Source organism: Megascapheus bottae, chromosome 11, assembly GCF_031878675.1.
Source record: "Megascapheus bottae isolate mThoBot1 chromosome 11, mThoBot2.hap1, whole genome shotgun sequence".
NCBI lineage: Eukaryota > Metazoa > Chordata > Mammalia > Rodentia > Geomyidae > Megascapheus > Megascapheus bottae.
The window spans coordinates 56,129,626-56,135,662 of NC_143519.1; positions in this window are offsets into that span (position 1 = coordinate 56,129,626).

Genomic DNA, 6,037 nt, shown 5'->3' on the forward strand with positions numbered 1-6,037 from the left:
TCTTTAATTTTTTTTTTACCAGTCATGGGCATTGAATTCTGAGTCTGAACACTGATTTGGGCTTTGCTTAAGACTAGGGATCTCCTACTTGAGCCTCAGCACAACTTCCAGCATTTTTCAATGTATGTGGTACTAAGGAATTGAACCCAGGTCTTCATACATACCAGACAACCATTCTACCACAAGGCTAAACTCCTAGCTCCCACATTTAAACCTAAAATTAGACACAATTTTTGTATAGCATGTAAAATAGTAATGAAGATTACTTCTATGATCTCCATTTAGATGAAAATTTACTACATTCTACTGTTTATTTACAATCTTGAGGTTTGAATTTTGGAAACTGTCCCTGAGGTTTCTCTTCAAGACTAGTGTTCTACCATTTGAGTCATAGCTACATGTTGGGCACTTTGCTGGTTAACTGGAGATAAGAGTCACATAGACTTAACAGTCCACGCTGGCTTTGCATCACAGTCCTCACATCTCAGTCTCCTGAGTAGCTAGGATTTCAGGCATCAGTCTGCAGTGCCACTTTATACTTCTTTTAGTTGCCAGTGCTGGGGCTTGAGCTCAGGGCCTAGCCACTGCCATTGTGCTTACTGAAGGCTAACACTCTACCAATTAAGCCACAGCACCATTTCCAGTTTTTTTCTGTGTTGTGGTACCAAGGAAATGAACTCGGGACTTTGTGCATGCCAGCCAAGCACTCTACCAGCAGGCCACATTCCCAGCTGAACCTTTATACTTTTAATGAAAAATATTCACTGTAAAGTGAGATGACTCAAGACTTATGCTGCACTATTCCAATGGAATGAAAGGGCAGTGTCTGTACTTGTATTTTCTCTTCAATCAGTTGCAGTTTGTAGGTACAAATCCATCTAGATTCCTGATTCTTTTTCGATATCATTATTTTCTTTTTAAAAACATATTTTATCAACATTGATGCTTTTAACATAATATTTCAAATGTCATGTTTAACAAACAAGTATTCAAGAAGGGATTCTCTGTGTACAATCACTGGCACATGGATTTTAGAGCAATTAAAATGAAGCTGAGGTTTTGTATGTCATAGATACATATAAAACTATATAACATGCTGTCTATAGAGTATATATCCCATTATTTATAGATTCCTGATCATTATATCCTCATCCACTTCCTAACCTTCCTCTAAAATCCTGTCCTTTCTGCTCAGCAACAAGGACAATAGCCCACAGATCTGAGGCAAGAACTCCATCCAGTCTGCCCCAGAAATGAGACTTAGGGCACCCACTTCTTGTGGTTTCAGCACTCTGGCAGAGTAAGCAATACTTCTAGCATTCTTAGTTGCATTGTTTGCTGCTGAAGGCTCTTCTGTTCATGTTTCCTGTTATACCCCACTAGCTCCAAATGAAAGGATTAAATTTTTATTTCTTTGTATAGCTAATTAAAGGGTATTTAAAAAAATAAAAACTGTCTTTCTCCCTGAGTATCTCTTGCAGAGTCCACATGCAGTAACCAAGAAAGACAAACTCTAAGAATAAGAGGATTCCCTGAAGAGTAACTGTTTCAACTCTCCGCTCCTTCCCCTCCTCCTCCTCCTGTACACTGTTATTCTCTTGACTCCACAGCCTCCACATTCTCTTCTTTCCCATCTTCCCTTTTCTTTTCCATGTCTTCTACTTTTTTTTGTACTGGAGTTTGGATACAGGAACTTACTGACTCTAAATAACTCAAAGACTTGTTACACATCATCTTTCTCAACTAAAAGACATCAAACTATTCATAGATAAATACATCATGCCAAGACAATAAGAAAAGTGTCAAGGGAAATCTATGTTTACATGGATGCCACTGCAGTAACATGTGTGTCTGGTTGCACATATTCACACACAAGCATACACATACACAAAGCATTTCTAATTTCTAGCCTACCTTTTAGTTATTTCATCACTTGGAAGAATGCTTATTACTTCCACAAGTGTGCTAAATGATGGATGGAAAACAGAAGAAACCATGTCAGTTTGGTTCCAATTAGTTATAAATGCTTTACCCTGAGCTATGGTACAAATCCTTTTGTGCTTTAGACATGTTTTCAGATAAGGTCTTCCTTTTAGGCCTGCATAGGACCTCAGAACACTACCTGATAACTTATGCAGCCCGAAGTGGGCAAAATGTGGCTGTGATCCTACAGTCAGTCTCACCAGCTGAAATGTGTGTGTCAACAGCTGTTCACCAAAGGGTGACAAATGATGCTATCCCCACTTCTCACTCCATACAACTGGCATTAAAGACATGTGTGACAAGCAGACCTTTCCTGATAGACATTCCTTTAATTTTACTAGCAGCATGGATGTGTGAATACAGGGTCCCCCATGTCCTAACACACTCTGTGTCACATTTACCATTAGTCCAACCTTGGTACTGTGTTTCTTTATGTCCAAGTCTTCAGGCATAAGGGTAAGGGTCTTCAGGCATATTATATATATATGTATACACATATATATACAATCCACATCTACATAAGTATGTAAGTAATTGTCGTTAAGTGATACACACATATTTCTGTATCCACATTGTCGTATATTTTTATCTTACCTCTCAACTTCATCAGCTGGAGCAACTTCACGTGGAAGTGAGCTACAAGAATTTTAAAAATGCAGTCAGATACCACATGCTTTCTGGAATTCACATTCTGGTTGAAATTATTCTGCACATTATACACTCGATAATATTTATTCACATGCTCATTCATTCAATCATTCATTCATTCAATGTAGCTATGGCTTTTTCTTCTCACCCTTCATTTGTGACATGGGCATTTTTGTTGTTTCTGATCAATTAAGAGCCATACTTGCTCACAAAATACTGACGATAAGAATGACCTGAACTCTGGGAGTGAGTGGGTCAGAGAAGATGATGGGTGCAAGATCCTCTCCTAAAGAGGTGAGAACCACATCACTCAGTGAGCCACCAACAAGGGTTTGGGCTTCAACTCACTGAAGGAAAGGAATGCTGCTTAAGCATGAGCTTCATCATAGCAAACCTGCAAGTTCCCAAAGTCACTGTAGACGGAAGAGGTCAAATTACCACAGACTTATTAATTGATCTGAAAGATAACTGCAGTGTCCTCCCTTCATGTCTTGGGAAATTTTCACAGTGACTGCTGGGGCAAGGGGCCCTTCATGCGCTCCCACTCACTAGTGCATTTTTATTCCAGGTAAATCAGTGCTTTTGAAACCAGTGAGTCACTCATCCCTAGAAGTGTGTACTATGGGTTTGGAATGGACATACTTGGTCTGGAAAAATATGAAAACAACCAATTCTTCATGTTGCTGCTTTGCTACTAAAGTAGAATGCTAGCCTTCCAGTTTCCCCTCTAACTGCCTGGTGTTTGTTTGTACAAATCCCTTCTACCCTATCTAAGTCTCTGAATCTCCAGTCCTTGTGTCCACTTCTTACGTCCATCATCGTGATTACCTAACTTGCCTTAACATAAGGTCAGCCTCAGGCAGGTCAGTTTTCAGTGTGTTAGAGATGTGGCATGGGCACCAGCCTTGCATAATGGTAGAGGTAGACAGAATGACAATGTTATTAACACAAATTCCTGTTAATCCTGCCACTTTTTCCATAGGTATTATGGACTCATTTATATCTCATCTTTCATTACACTGGGGAAACTCTGGATTTCTCTGCTAACACTGTTGTGTTTACCCTAGGAAATCTAACTTCTACAAATGTACTAAATGTACTACAATTGAAACTTTGAGATTGGAAAAATTGTATTAATCAAAGTAAGCCAGATCCAAAGAAGGAGAAGCTACATGGTCTCCTGCATTTGAAATACCTACATTAGGTCTAATCCATGCCCAGCAGAGGATCAATATGGCTCAATAGCTATGTGATTATGATCATATTTATTGAAATAAATCTGAAATATGGAAAGAATGTTTTTGGAAAAAAATTGTAAGGTGTGCAATTATTTCCTTTATCTTTCCTTCCTTGGTTTGTTCGTTCGTTACCTCCTTCCTTCTTGTTTTCTTTAATTTTTTTTAACCATTAATGGCATTTGAATTCAGGGACTGATCATTGTCTTTGGGGTTTCCCTAAGGTACGGCTCTACCATTTGGCCTCAGCACTACTTCTAGCTTTTCCCTATGTATGTGGTACCGATGACTCAAACCCAGTTCTCCAGACATGGTAGGCACACACACTACCACAAGGCCAAACTCCTGTCTCCCACACTTTAAAATGAAACTTAGACACAATTACTGTATAGCATGTAAATCAGTAATGAAGATTATTTATATTTTCTTTACTTAGATGATAATTTATTATACTGTTTACTTTCAATCTTCTGGCTTGAGTTCTGGGAACTGCCCCCAAGGTTTCTCTTCAAAGCTAGTGTTCTACCATTTGAGTCATAGCTCCATGTTGGGCACTTTGCTGGTTAATTGAAGGGAAGAGTCACATAGACGGGGCCGGGAATTTGGCCTAGTTGTTAAAGTGTTTGCCTAGCATGCATGAAGACCCGGGTTCGATTCCTCGATACCACATACATAGAAAAAAAGCCAGAAGTGGTGCTGAGCCTCAAGTGGTAGACTGCTAGGCCTTGAGAAAGTCCAAGGACAGTGCTCAGGCCCTGAGCCCAAGCCCAGGACTGGCAAAAAAAAAAAAAAGAGTCACATAGACTTAACAGTCCATGCTGGCTTTGCACCACAGTCCTCACATCTCAGTCTCCTGAGTAGGTAGGATTTCAGGCATCAGTCTGCAGTGCCAGGTGTGACGGTGTGACACTTTATACTTCTTTTAGTTGCCAGTACTAGGGCTTGAGCTCAGGGCCTAGGCACTGCCATTGTGCTTACGGAAGGCTAACACTCTACCAATTAAGCCACAGCACCATTTCCAGGTTTTTCTGTGTTGTGGTACAAAGGAAATGAACTCGGGACTTTGTGCATGCCAGCCAAGCACTCTACCAGCAGGCCACATTCCCAGCTGAACCGTTATACTTTTAATGAAAAATATTCACTGTAAAGTGAGATGACTCAAGACTTATGCTGCACTATTCCAATGGAATGAAACGGCAGTGTCTGTATTTGTACTTTCTCTTCAATCAGTTGCAGTTTGTAGGTACAAATCCATCTAGATTCCTGATTCTTTTTTGATATCATTATTTTCTTTTTAAAAACGTATTTTATCAACATTGATGCTTTTAACATAATATTTCAAATGTCATGTTTAACAAACAAGTATTCAAGAAGGGATTCTCTGTGTACAATCACTGGCACATGGATTTTAGAGCAATAAAAATGAAGCTGAGGTTTTGTATGTCATAGATACATATAAAACTATATAACATGGTGTCTATAGAGTATATATCCCATCATTTATAGATTCCTGATCATTATATCCTCATCCACTTCCTCACCTTCTCCTAAAATTCTGTCCTTTCTGTTCAGCGACAAGGACAATAGCCCACAGATCTGAAGTAAAAACTCCATCCAGTCTGCTGAAGGAATGAGACTTAGCGCACCCACTTCTTGTGGTTTCAGCCCTCTGGCAGAGTAAGCAATACTTCTAGGATTCTTAGCTGCATTGTTTGCTGCTGAAGGCTCTTCTGTTCATATTTCCTGTTATACCGCACTAGCTCCAAATGAAAGGATTAAATTTTGATTTCTTTGTATAGCTAATTGAAGGGTACTAAAAATAATAATACTCCCTGCGTATCTCTTGCAGAGTCCACATGCAGTAACCAAGAAAGACAAACTCTAAGAATAAGAGGATTCCCTCAAGAGTAACTGCCTTCGACTCTCCCCTTCTTCCCCTCCTCTCCTCCTGTACATTGTTATTCTCTTGACTCCACAGCATCCACATTCTCTTCTTTCCCATCTTCCCTTTTCTTTTCCATGTCTACTTTTTTTTTTTTTGCACTGGAGGTTGGATACAGGAACTTCCCGACCCTAAATAACTCAAGGACTTGTTACCCATCATCTTTCTCAAATTAAAAGACATCAAACTATTCACACAGAAGTACATTTTCATGACAAGACAATAAGAA